Source organism: Typopeltis vanoorti, chromosome 17 (genome assembly GCF_054136105.1).
Source record: "Typopeltis vanoorti isolate ZY-2024b chromosome 17, IOZ_Tvanoo_1.0, whole genome shotgun sequence".
Classification (NCBI taxonomy): Eukaryota; Metazoa; Arthropoda; class Arachnida; order Uropygi; family Thelyphonidae; genus Typopeltis; species Typopeltis vanoorti.
Window position 1 is genome coordinate 15,148,040 of NC_143565.1, and position 14,628 is coordinate 15,162,667.

At 37.1% G+C, this 14,628-nt stretch overlaps 1 pseudogene across 1 annotated transcript in view; it reads left to right on the forward strand.

Moving 5' to 3' along the window:
• The first annotated feature begins 2,550 nt into the window (after positions 1-2,550).
• LOC150097179 (allatostatin-A receptor pseudogene) overlaps positions 2,551-14,628 on the forward strand; it is a 61,049-nt pseudogene continuing 48,971 nt past the window's right edge. The window contains exon 1 of the transcript XR_016549669.1: positions 2,551-2,582. The product of XR_016549669.1 is annotated as an allatostatin-A receptor pseudogene (transcript). The remainder of the gene's footprint in view (positions 2,583-14,628) is intronic.

Below are 14,628 nucleotides of genomic sequence, written 5' to 3' on the forward strand. Positions count from 1 at the left end.
TTGTCTGTTTGCTTACTTGGTAAAAATAATTAAAACCATGTTTATAAAATTACTTGGTATCGTTAACGTATAGTATAACCAAGGTGAAAAACTTTCTTCATCTTTCTCTCATCCTGCGATTGTTATGTAATAAGGTCAAAGCACCTTGTGGCAACTTGTATACGTAAAATTTATAAGTTCTGCATTACTTCAACCTTAGCGTCTCAGGGTATAGCTCCCACCGACGAGACTTCAATGGGGTAGAAACCGGTTTGAAACTTAGGTGATAAATGGCAATGCTGTAGCCCATGAAGTTTTAACTGAGGCTCTGCTGTTGCTGTCACCTAGGTCCTGGGAAGGTTAATGAATGGCAATGCTGTAGCCCATGAAGTTAACTGAGGCACGGCTGTTGCTGTTACCCCTCAGATGACGTATGAGCAAATGAGCGGCCCTGCTCGGTGGTGGGGTGAGCCTGCCTCGAGGTAGAGCAAACGATGAGGGTTCTTCTCAGTGGCATTGTGAGCCTGTTACTGAGGGGAACAACGTTTTTGGAGTTTGACCTATACTTGAACATTCAATAAAGGTCGAAACCGGTCTGGATAGTGGCCCTTCCCTTAATGCATAGCATCATACATGTCCGCAAGGAGATGTGCTTTGCATTAGGGGAGATATTAAGGGAAAGTGATCAGAGCTTACTCCACCTTTACCACGAATTGCATCAGACATGAAAATACTTCAGACGCAAACTTGATTTACCTGTCTGTTTGCCTTTCTTGGGAAAAAGGATTAAAACGAAGTTTTAATCCTTTATATATATATATTTCATATGGTACAAAAGACCAATTGCTGATTGACAAAATGGTTCTGAAAAATTGTAAACGTAGGAAAATCACCCTTCATATGGCTTGGATAGATTATGAAAAAGTGTTTGATTCAGTGCCTCATAGCTGGATTTTAAAATGAACAGAACTATTCGGTATTTGCGAAAACATACAAAAATTCTTGCAAGCTTGCATGAAAAATTGGAAAACAATGTTGATCCTGAATAGAGTAGAAATTGGAGAGGTAAACATAAAAAGGGGCATCTTTCAAGGAGACTTATTATCACCTCTATTGTTTATATTTTCATCGATCCCTTTAACTAGAATTTAAAATAAAAATGCTCATGGTTATCAAACTGCGCAAAAGAGTGCAAAGATATTTCACCTTTTATACATGGACGATCCTAAGCTGTACGCAAAATCAAAGAAAGAACTTGAATCATTGCTTAATACTGTGCACATATTCAGTCAAGATATATCACTGGATTTTGGCTTAGCCAAATGTGCAATTGCTGGAATAACAAGAGGAAGGTCTGAAGATATGAACGAAATCGAGCTGCTCAATGGTGAAATAATCAAGGTAATAAAATTCGAAGGCAACTACAAATATTTGGGAATTTTAGAAGGATCATAAATTTTGCACAATAAGATCAAAGAAAGAACTAGAGCAGAATACATAAGGTGGCTAAGAAAACTCCTTAAGTCAATGCTTAATGCCGGAAATTTGATAAAAGCAATTAATGCCTGGGCCATACCTGTTTTGAGATATTCAGCAGGCATTGTTGAATGGACCAAGCTAGAGGTGGAAGATTTAGACCGAAAAACTCGAAAATTAATGACAATGCACCATGCCCTCAATCTTCGCTGTGACATTGATAGGCTCTATCAATCATGCAAAAAAGGAGGTAGAGGATGGATTATTACAAGTAAAGCAAGTTAGTTATTGAAGAAATTTAAATTATTATCTGAAGCAAATAACGGAAACATTTCTAATTGAGGTAAGGAAAGAGGGTTTATTTAAACCCATGAACACATAATTGGAGTACAAAACCAACCAAGTAAAAGTGAGAACCGAAAGATGGAAAAATAAGGCATTGCATGGAAAATACCTTCACAGCATAGAGGACAGCGCTGACAGCAACTTGACCTGGCAATGGTTGAGAAATGGAGCACTAAAGAAAGAAACAGAATTGGTAATTTTTGCAGCACAAGAACAGGCCGTTAAAACCAACGTTATGAAGGCAAAAATACAAAAAATTCAAGAAGACAGTAAATGTAGATTGTGCAAAGAAAAGGAAGAAACGGTAGACCACATTATAAGTGGATGCAGCAAAATCGCACAAATTGAGTACCGTAAAAGGCATGATAACGTAGCTAAGATAATCCACTGCTATTTATGTAAAAAGTATGGGTTTGAAGTACCTAAAGACTATTGGAAGCATAAAGTTCACCAGAAAGTGGTTGAGAATGAAAAAGCTAAAATACTCTGGGATTTCCAAATCCAGACTGACAAAAACTTGGAATGTAATACACCCGATATCACAGTGGTTGAAAAAAGTGAAAACAAGGGTGTTAAGTTTATTGAAATATCAGTACCAGGACTTGCATATATATATATATAATAACTTCTGCTATCGAACATAACAATATTTGTTTGTACATATGGTGTTCAATGGTTAATTTGCCTACCATTTTAAGAATTAATAGTTCTATTATAATAGATTTTCTATTTTCTATTGCAGAAATATTTCTATTGCGTCATGAAAGTTATAACGAAGCAGTGTAAGTACCCTCGAAATATGACATTGAAATATATATAAAACAGAAATATATATTATTTTAAATTATTGTAATAAATTTTCGCTTTTGCACAAAATATGGTGCAGGGATTGTTTTTAAGACCCACGATATTTTTTTTTATTATTATGGAGAGAAGAGATGCACTTGATGAAGACAATATATGTAGGAGTTTAGTTAGTTAGCATTTCACCTTAGTCCACATTGGGGTCCTCAGAATATTTAGAAACACGTTGAACTCTATCTAGAGTTCGTAGTGAATGGTGCTAGGCTTAGGTGTGGCATGAAAACTGATATTTTTATTTGTTAATTCAGTGGTAAAGTGGTGTTATCCTTGAGTTAGTTCACGAAAGTGAGCTTCATAGTTCTCCTACTATAACACATTTATCGTAAAAACTATACTTGATTAACTATAGAGAGATTGTTGTAAGAGATTCTTCTCGCTACACAAATGCAACAACCATCATCACCACCACCATCAAATTCCTGGTATCTGAATACAAATGTATCCAACAGTACTGAAATTATTATCAGGAATGTATGCAGTAACTACATGACTAGGTTTACATCATTACCAACTTCCTATTCACAATTTTCCTCCAAGTTAATCTCTTATCTGTCAGGACCAAAATTGTCAGATCTTATATTTCGGTCCTGTAAGGCAGCTCCCCCCAAACTGTGGGCCGCGGCTCTCTTGGGGGGCTGTTATCTTTGTTGAGGGGGCCACGAAATAATGAAAACAAATGGAAAATGTGTTAGGTGTGCCATGTCAAATGTGTATGTAAGATGCTAAAAATGTAATATTTGCAACTGATTTTTGCAATATTCGCTGCGTATGTTTTGTATTGAACATAAATACAATAAATATTATAATAATATATGTCCGTATTACGATTTATTTTTTTTATCCATGGGGACCATGAAATATTTTAATTTTTCCGAAGGGGCCTTAACATCCAAGCAATCCTGAATGCTGACAATATCAAGTTCCTTATTCTTAGCTTAATGCCATCTGTTCACTCTCCTAATTTTTCTCAGAACGCTAACATCTGTAATCTTTTGACTCTGATCAAGTGTTTTATTTCTAACATAACTCTCAGCTCCATAAATTAATTGGTTCGAACATTATCCTGTAAACAACTAGTTTGTATTTTGACTAATTTCTCTCTTATTCCATTTAAATTTATTCAATTTATTCAAGTCGTTTCCCACAATACCAGTTTTGCTTCTTCTACTGTGTATTCTCTATATCCTCTGTCCAAAAAGAAACCGAACGTTTTGAAAATAGAAGAAACTAGTGGCGCCACCTGTTGTATCGTTTAGTTGTCGAAAGCGCAACCTTCATCAGTATTGTGTCAACTGTTTATGACATTTGTTTCATTAGAAGCCGAGTTATAGTGCCAAGAGTGACAGCGTGTTTTGACGAACGGTCGGAAAATGAGTTTCACACAGAAAACTGCGATTGACTTTTGTGCTAAACTTGATAAAAGTTTTATCGAAACGCATGAAATGCTTCAAAAAGCATACAGTGATGAATATGTATCCCGTACTCAAGTTTACGAGTGGTTTAAGCGATTTCAAAGCTCGTGAGACGCTTGAAGACGACGAAAAGCCAGGCCGTCCAAAAACTGGACTGAGCGAAGTTATTAACATCCAAAAAGTGCGTGATTTCATCGAAGAAAACCCGAAATCGTTCGTGTGATTGATTGAAGATGAATTGGGGATTCTAAAATCAACTGTGCACAACATTTTGACGAGAGTTTGGGCCTTCGTAAATTGAATTCGCGATTTGTTCCCCACAAGTTGACCGACGACCAAAAAATGTATCGAATTGAACACTGCAAGGACCTCATTAAAACCGCTCGTAAGGACTCAAACTTCCTTGAAACGATCGTTACTGGTGTTTTGAGTACGAACCGGAAACAAAGCGCCAGTGTGCTGAGCGGAGAACATCAGACGAGGGGCATCGAAAAAAAATAATCGCTTGGAGAAGTCAAAAGTAAAGACAATTCTGATTTGTTTCTAAGATTCCAAGGGAATTATCCACAAAGAATTCTTTTCGCCTGGCCAAACAGTCAATGGTGAGTGTTATCTCGAAGTTTTGAAACGATTGATAGCGAGAAATCGTCGCGTACGGTATGAATATCGTGACGACCGACAGTTCTTCAAAACACACTGTCACTCTAACTCAGCTTCTAATGAAACAAATATCATAAGCAGTTGACACAACACTAAGGAAGGTTGCCGCTTTCGACAACAAAAATATACAACAGATGGCGCCACTAATTTCTTCTATTTTCGAAAAGTTCTGTTTCTTTTTGGACGAAAATAGAGTTGTATAGATAACTGTTGACAAAAGTGTTGGCAAACTCATTTCAGAATTCAACTGCCTGAAGCAGTCATTGATTGAAAGGATGTCGCGAGGTAAGAAGAGTTTGAAAAACGTATCGAGACTCAGCTGGGTAGAGTTTCGCAGTAGGTCGCATTCGCTAACAGCTAATCATGAAGTAGACTGTTTTTGTTTTTTTTTTGTTTTTTTTAAATTTGTTGTTTCATTGTCGGACTTTGTGAGTGTGAAATAAATTTGCCTCGCAAATGCGTAATGAGTGAAAGTTCGCTTAAGAGTTCCAAAGAATTTTCAACCAATTAAGATCAATTGTAACTACACGAAACCTCACTTATTTCTACAGGGAAAAACACCCTGACGTTCACAGTTTCTTTAATAAGCGCACTTCGTTGCATGAATACTCGGAGAGAGTCGCCTCTTCTACAAGCAAGTCGTCGCCTCCTCCTTAAAGATAATTAGTCACACGTGCTGTCACCAACGTTGGAGTATAAACTGTTTGCTAATTCCTTAATGAATTCTGGGTATAAATCAACGTCCTCGAATGACTTTAAAATTAAAACGAGGGTCGTCCTTAAACGCTGAATACTGTCTTGTAGAGAATCTCGTCTGGGGACCCTTGAAGGGACTTTTAGACACACCAACGACAGACGCTTTCGTTGCATTTGCATTAAATGGTGATCTTGCTGCTGCATTTATGCATAGAATAATATAAATATACGAAAGTTTAGATATAAATATCTGAATTTATTTATAGAAAACGTCCCCTTCTTAGCGACACCGAAGTGCTCACGTTACAGTCAAGTTCATCTGATGAGAAGAAACGGTCAGATTCCCAGACGAATATTTCATCTTGTATGCATGAAAAGAAAGATTATCTCCTTCTGCAACGACTGTGATGACAGAAAGTTGAAGTATCTAAATAGACACCTCGAACATCAATATATATTAGGTTGCATTTTTCTTTACTTGTAGCATTTTCCCCATATGCAGTGTAATGATGTATTATTGCTTTAACTTTCGTCACAGGATGATATTTGTCTAATTAAATAACTCAGCTCTGAAATATTTCATGATCACTCTATTATTTTAAGAATTCAGACAGTCGGCCTTGGCATTTGCAGCTCATGTGATGAGATTTGACTTAAAATCCCACTGAACCTCTCTCCCTACTCTTCAGTATAATTGGATGGGTGGATTCATTTTTGTTATTCGCACACTACACGCTACCAATGTCGGAATATCCCACGATTGTGTATTTCCTGTAACACCCTTCAACCTCTATATTGCTGACCTTCTCTGTCTATCCTCAAAATCCTGTCGATGCTTTGGTGCAAAGTTTCAAAGTCACTCACAACCACCACCGCTTTGAGCAACATTTCTAAGTCGTACTTCCTTGAGAGTGAGTCTTTTATTTCTACCTAAACGTAGTCCCGTTTTTGTCTTATGAGAAAGATTTCAAGTCATTTCTCTTTACCTTTGATAATATCCACAGCTTCCCACACGATGTTATCTCTCATCATGGGCTGACATTTATCTAACTTTTTATGGCCCAACTCAGAATTGTAGCCGTACAAATTGGCATCTGGTCAAACTCAGATTACTCGTCATATTTCGCTAAGGTCACTAAAACATCACTTAGAACCTTGATTCCGATCAGCAGTGGGAAAGTTGGCTAATCGATTCTCCAGCATTACTAATGCGCTAAGCCATCGTCAATCTATTCTGTTTTATGTGCTTTCTATAGATATTTCCTTGGATATTTTCCTGGTGAAGAGGCATCAGTTATTCGTTCATTTTCCAATAAACCTCTAACGATGTAAATAGCTGTTAATTGAGATCCTTTTATAGATTAATTGCAAATCACCAAACCAAATTCTTTTACAGATCATTTTCGATGAATTTCTTTAATAATTTATCCCAAAAAAGTTATTTTATTGCCAAATATTGCTGTAAACATTTCCGTTACATCACCCAATATGCAGATAACACAAGCAGGTGATCATCTAGACTTTTAATAATTATTTTGATGTATTTTAGAACATTATAATATGCACGTATTACTATGGAGGTTAAACAGATATTCATCGACTTGTTTTAATAAAAATTCTAACAAAATCCAGCTAGAGGGGAATCAATTTTAAAAATGTTTTGACAAACTTTTCCATTAAAAATGGACTAATTTTAATAAAACTGAATCATGCAGATAACTTCTTGTACGGCAAAAAGAAGTTATTTTCGACATGTTCCACTGTAATCCTCAAAATATTATTATTATTATTAGGGGCGGCTCGTGCATAGGCACTGCGGAACTGCAGCACCACCAATTTTTCTCGATATATAAATATATTTATTAATTTATTTATATTTGCTTGTAATGTTTAATTTTATCATCAACAATCCTATACAATTCTCTTATTTTGTATAAAAAATAATAAAAATCCATCTTGTAGCACTTAGGAGGGCGCTAGCAGCACTGTGTTTACCACAGTGGCATATTGCTACGTACGCAAGCATATGCACGTCATAGTGAGATGCGAGCTATTAGCGTAATGCGGCACTGTCCGTGGCGCAGTTCCACTGTTGTTCATGTGCAGTTTGCGCCAGTAGTAGAGTATTCGTAGTGCTTATCGTGTTTACTCCGTCCCTTTAAATATTTGGACAATACAATTAAAGGAATGGATTTTATTTTTAAGTGATTTTGAATTATACCAAACTGTATAATTTTATCAAACTGTAAAATGCTGATATTCTGGTGTGATGAGTTCTAAAACATAACACGGGATGTCACGATCACAGCTACTTGCTTCGTAAATTATGAATATGAGGTGTTGAAAATCAATGAATGCTGTTTTTCTTAATAAATTCTTTTCGAGTTTAGTGTTTGATGATTAACTTCAGCCGTAATAAAATATTTACTTTATTTTAGATGCCTGTTGTAGCTTTTATGGTTGAAAGTATGTTTCGTTGTTTTCATTTTTGAATAACTAACTGTTCTCTCATTCTTTCTTTCTGTGATTCTTTCATTCTCTCTTTTCGTAATGAATTTTTGTAACTGGATTGTGGAAATGGATTAAGCAAACTCAATCTGCATTTGAGCCCAAGTTTCATCCTTGGGACTGATTAGCGGACAATCTAAAATATAGAAATGCTGATATTTCTCCTTACCGGTTGATTAGAGTATTTTTCTCAAATTAATTCCACCTAATCATATCCAAGAAAACATAATTTCTTAATTTATAGGTCTATTTTATTATCTAAAATTATAAATCATCTATTTATATTTATTTTAGACCAAAAATAACGATGTGGGAAAAGGTGCAACTATGTCTCATAGGCGAGCAGTTATTTTTGAGAGCATTAAGGCTTATTTTCGAACTATAAAAATTTAGAAAAATATTTCTAAAAAAATTTGACGCACACGCCTATATAAATTATACAAGGGGAATAATATCTACAATTAATTTTAACATCTTCAAAATTATTCCAATAAAAACAGAAGTTATTTTTGATAACTAATTTCACTTCACACAGTGTTTTTCGGTGAATTATTATGGATGAAATAGCATTCACCTTTTGCTAAATGATCTTTCGGTGAAACATCATCAGATGAATTATCTTTGTGCTCGACTCCATACTTGTTACCAATTTGGAGGCGTTCATACACATACATTGAAAATTACATAAGCAAAGTGGATATTAGATCCAGCATTATTTCAAAGATGAATGTAGAAACCATGAAAATTTCGTAAGTTGACCAGAGAGTTTCCTGGAATACATTCCTCGGCATCCTCCATTTGCCTTAGTGTGGACTACTTAAAAGACATTGGCGCCGAGGTCAACTTACAAAACATTGATAGTTTCTACATTCGGCTTTGAAATAATGCTGGATCTAATATCCACTTTGCTTATGTAATTTTGCATCGCCGAAATGAAGCCTTTGAGCTCTTTATTTTAGTAAATACATTGAAAATATAATATTGTTGAGAAGAACTAAGCTGCTGGGATGAATCAATTTAATCTTGTTGATTTTCACTAATCAAAATATATTATTATTATTATTATTATTATTATTATTATTATTATTATTATTATTATTATTATTATTATTATTATTATTATTATTATTAAGCGAGACTTCCAGGGAGTCAGCGACACATCGAAAGAGGCCACATACTACACACACTACCTATCATACTTATTATTGAATTCATTCACACTCACAACATCCAGTGGAAATCCATTCCAGTCACGGAATGGATAGCAAGTTGAAGTTCAAGGTCTTGTAAAGAGGCAAAATAACATCCTTATCTTTACATGTGAACGTTCGTTTGAGCATTGCAATTATCTTTTGAATTGTACTTGCAATCTTTGCTACATGGTCCCTGAACTTCAACTTGCTATCTACAACACTTCAAGATTCCTGGCCTAATCGGTTTCTTCTAGCATAATCCCACCAATATAATACGACACTGGATATCTAAATCACGCTGAAGCGAATGACTTTACATTTACTGATTGAACTGAAACCCATTTTCCCATGCCCACAATTCCAGCCTATTCAAATCATTCTGCAAAGACTGCATATCAACAGCATTCCTGATTACCCTACTTTGCATCATCAGCAAATAGCTGTATGTGGCTTGTCAAATCCTTCCCAATATCATTAATGTACAGATTGAATAACAGTAGACCAAGCACTGATCCTTATGGTACACCACTTGTTACCTTAAACCTTGCAGACTCAGATCCCCCCTTATACCACTTTTTGATATCTGTTAGTTAGCCATCCTCATATCCAAGCTAATATTGTATAACCCAAACCCATTTTCTCCAATTTATGCAAAAGTCTACCATGCTGCATTCTGTCAAAAGCCTTAGCAAAATCCAAAAGTATCATGGTGTATCCTTTCTCTTGTCTAGTTCAATGGTAACATTGTTATAGAATGTGAGCAAGTTGCTAAAACATGACCTTCCCTTAGTAAATCCATGTTGTTCATTGCAAAGTAGAGATTCATTGTCAACCCATTTCTGAATGCGGGTCCTAACTAATTTTTCAAAAATCTTCACCACCACTGGTGAGATACTAATTAGTTAATAGTTTGATACATCGGTCTTTGCACCACCCTTATGCAATGGAATTACCACGCATTCCTTCCATTCCTGAGGAATCTTCCCTGCTCTGAGACTCATGTTAAACATTCCGGTGAAAGAAATGATCGGTTCAGCTGATCACTCTTTTAGTACACATCCTGATATTCCATCAGTCCCTGTTGCTGAATTCTTATTCATTTTTTGCAACAGCTCTAATACCTCAGCCTCACAGACACACGTGCGTTTCTTCCTCTAGTGAAGAGGTAACAGTGAGCTCAATGTTGCGTTCACTAAGTTGATAGCTTTTAACGAAATGGGCACTCATTAACTGAATAACATCTTCTGCATCTGTACTCTCACATCATCTGGATTTATGAGTTACTTTTTTATATTCATTCTTTCTTTTACTTGCAGCATATCGATAGAGAATTCTTGTGGGTTGTCTTCACCACGCAGAACCAGTTTCTTTTATTACTCAGACTTTGCTTTCCTTACAACAGTTGTGACTATTCTAGCCTGCTGCTTATAACGTTCATAACGGACGTCATCCTTATGCAAACGGTATACTTTCCACATCGTCCTTTTCTTACGAATCTCTTGCTTAATAACATTACACATCCATTTGACTCCTACTCAATTTATTCTTCGAACTCTCGGGACACATTAAGTATTGTTTAAATGTTTCCCGTGCATTGTCGATATTCTTTCTATTCAGCAACCGATCCCATTCCACTGAACTCAGTATTCTCTTCAGTTGGTCATAATTTCCTGCTTTGTAGTTCAGCATGTAACCTCTTTTGAATGGAACATTCATAAACTTAGTCACTTCCCAAGTGAGTAATCCATGATCACTGTCACCAACTGGAGGCAGAATCGTTACGCCTTTAACTGAAACGCCCTCTGACACTATAATCAAACATAACACTCTTTGACCTCGAGTTCCTTCTGTCACCTGCTGCGTGAGGACGTTGTCCCGCAACAGCTCAATAAATGCATTTTCATTATTCTCATGAGATTCTACTTCCATCCAATCAATATTTAGATAAATAAAGTCTCCAGTCATGATTACTCTTTTCGTGTTCATCTTTTGTATTTGGTGATGCATTTCTTCATCACTAGCAGCCGATCCACGAGGTCTGTAACAACACCCCACTATGTAATTAATCTTTTAAATTATTAGTATTATTATTAGTAGTAGTACAATCATAGGTCTCAACTCTAACTGGATTCAAGTCATCCGATATCATTAGCAGCACGCCCCCTCCTCTCCTATCCACTCTATCTCTATCCTTTCTAAAAATAGCGTACCCATGACACTCGATACCATTTAGTAGGTCTGATTCTGATGGCTAGCTCTAAATAATGCCTACAATCTGAGGTCCCAACATGTTGACGAAGGTAACAAACTCTACCCATTTGTTTCTGATTCTGCTATAAGGTGTGTGTTCATATAAAAGATGAACATATATACAGGGTGTTCGGAATAAATTTGACAGTTTCGTAAGGAAAAAGAATTATATCTTTGTATCTATTAAATTTAATGAAATGACAAAAAAACATTACAGGCAGAGTTAATTACAATACTATCAACAAGATTTACTCAAAATAACCACCATTAGCATCGATCACAGCTTCAATTCTGCTTCGGAACCTCGAACAAGCTGATGCTACAGTCTCCCTGGGAAGGGCCGCAAAAACTGTTTTAATTTTATCCATTAACTGGGCTTTTGTATTACTGGAAGTGCGATTGGTGTCTTTTTCAACTGCGCCCCATACAAAATAATCCATGGGGTTAAGGTCTGGGGAGTTTGGAGGCCAAACATTTGGACTGGTGAAGTCGTAGAAATTTTCAGACAACCATTTTTGACTTTTCCCAGAGGTGTGGCAAGGGGCCGAATCCTGCTGCCATACATACGGCCTACCATTGGCTACCCTTGTTATCCAGGGCTTGACTACAGTTAGCAACTCCACGAACAAAGCCCGAATTCCAATGCCAGGGTTCTTCAACACCTGTTCCTGCAGATTTGCGAGGAATTCTGCTGTACGAACGCAATCAGATCGTCTGCTAGGGATCTTTCTTCTTGCTACATCCTCGTAGTCACCATTGCAAGTCTCTAGTTCATGCCTGATTGTTTTTACTGTATTCAGGGAGCATTGGGCAGCAGTCGTAATATCCTTATTTTGATGGCGGGCACGAATCATCATGATACAAGTTATTCTCTTCCATGATTCAGGTGGGTTCCAGCTATCCATCCTTTCTGACATCTTGTATATGAATGAAGAAGGGTCCAAACTTTTAAATGAAGAGAAGTGTGTGTTAATACATGTAACTTACGGAAAAATATAATTAATTATAAATATGTCAAATTTATCCCGAACACCCTGTATATGTTCATCTTTTATATGAACGCACGCACACACACACACACACACACACACACACATATATATATATGTGTGTGTGTGTGTGTGTGTGTGTGTGTGTGTGTGTGTGTGTGTGTGTGTGTGTGTGTGTGTGTGTGTGTTCATATATATAAGATGTCGTAGAATATCTTCTGAAGGAAAAGAACTGCAAAAGTAATCTTCATTAAGAACAACTTCATTTGGTTTTATGAAGAAAAATAGTTGCTGATAAAAATTTCAAATCATCTCAGCCAGTATTAAAACTAAGACGAAACAGCCGGTTTCTGTTGCACAATTTGAATGTGTGTTTTGAATCTATTCGCTATCTCAACTCATTGATGTATTCATTGGAGATAGACTTCTATTCGCGTATATTTTCATTGAAATAATCAATAATGTCGGTGTTTATCTAGACGAAAAGATCGAAAAAGTATTTCTGATAGCTGAAGATCGCTGCCTTGAAGCAGTCTCCCGAAATAGCTGATGACCTAGCTGGCACGCGATCAAGCTTCGGTATATAGATTGCAAGGATAAAATATTTATTTCATTTGTTTTTGTAAGCATGATTGGGATGCAATGCCGTTAAATAAAACAAAGGAAGTTCCGTGGAGATGAGCGGATTTTACGACTCGCTGATTGTATCCAATAAAGACTGGATATTTCGTTCTTGGGGCTTCATCAGGTGCCGGAAACATCATACGAGTTTCCGCATGTGTAAATTACTAATCCTGTATGAAAAACAAGATAAAGAGAAAGTAGATTATCTCGCTTTGGCGTTCTAGTATGATTCTGGAAGTCGCGGTGCTTATACGATCTTCGGCGTCCAGTGCGGAGATGCTGTTTCCACCGTGACGGTTGTTCGCAGCATCTGGAAGATAGCAGAGCAATGAGCTTTCGGAAAGGTGACAGCTGCTGGTGACATGTTCAGTCTCGTGGCTGGGGATGCTTTAACCGCATCGTTTTACTCGCGTTTTTCGTCGGGCCAACGCAGAAAGTGTGATCTTTCGTGGCGCTTTGCTTGCCATGACTCGGAATGTGACACTTATCAGTTTTCTACGCCTGAAAAGATTGCGACGTATGAGTGCTGGTGAAATTTTCACGAGTCTTGACAGGCGTACTAAATTTTATTGTTCAGATCTGCTCGAAGGTCTCAAATCTACAAGTTTATGGGCAGATGAAACCATTTGTGTGGTCGCAATTTCATGCAGGATTTAAAACCGATTATTTCTTTGTCTTTCGCTCTTTCTTTATGGAAGTCTGTAGTGTCAAAGAAGAATACTCGTTAACCGTCCCAAGGACTTCAAATAATTTAAAACATCAGAGTTCTTCAGTTTCCTTAAAATGATACCAACAGGATGGCGTATCTATTCTCCACTCTCCATCTCTCTCTCTCTCTCTCTCTCTCTCTCTCTCTCTCTCTCTCTCTCATTTTTACAGGACAGCACTTTAAGTAAAAGAAACAAACGGACAGCGGTCAAAACTACAAACGTGTTTACAGTTTTGATCGCTAGAGTGTGTTGTAATTGCTGGTGCAACTTTCGAGTATGGCAACCGATGAAGTAAGTGTGTGTGAGTGGAGCGAGTGAAAAGTCACGTCATGAAGCAAAGAACTGTGATAAAATTTTATTGTAAATGAGGAAAAACTAGTACAGAAGTGCGCCAAGACCTAAACAAATTTACGGCGATGACTGTCTGAACCGTTCCCAGGTGGTGTTTTGCTGGTTTTCAACATTAAAAGAGGTGGGGGGGGGGTGAAGTCCCTGGAGGATGAGCCACACTGTGGAAGTCCAGTTTCTGCACGGTCAAATGAAAATGTGGTAAAAGCTTGGGAAATTGTTGCCCATGACACGCGAATAACCAAACTTGGTTACTCGCTGTAGTGTCGATGAGGAAACTGCCATTGAATCTTAGAAAGGGATTTGACAACAGGAAGATTTGGCCGCACACGTTGACGCACGAACAGAGAGAGCACCGAGTAGCATGTTGTCAAAATTCCATGCATGCAGTTGATCAAAGTCGTGATGTGTTGCAAAGAATTGTCACCGGTGGAATGTGAGTGTTTTTATTTTGATCGGGAAACGGAACATCAGAGCATGAAATAGCCGGGAAAGTTTTCTCCACGTGTCAAGATAATGGTCATTGCTTTTATCGACACTTCTGGAATTATCCACCGCGAATTTTACCTTGCTT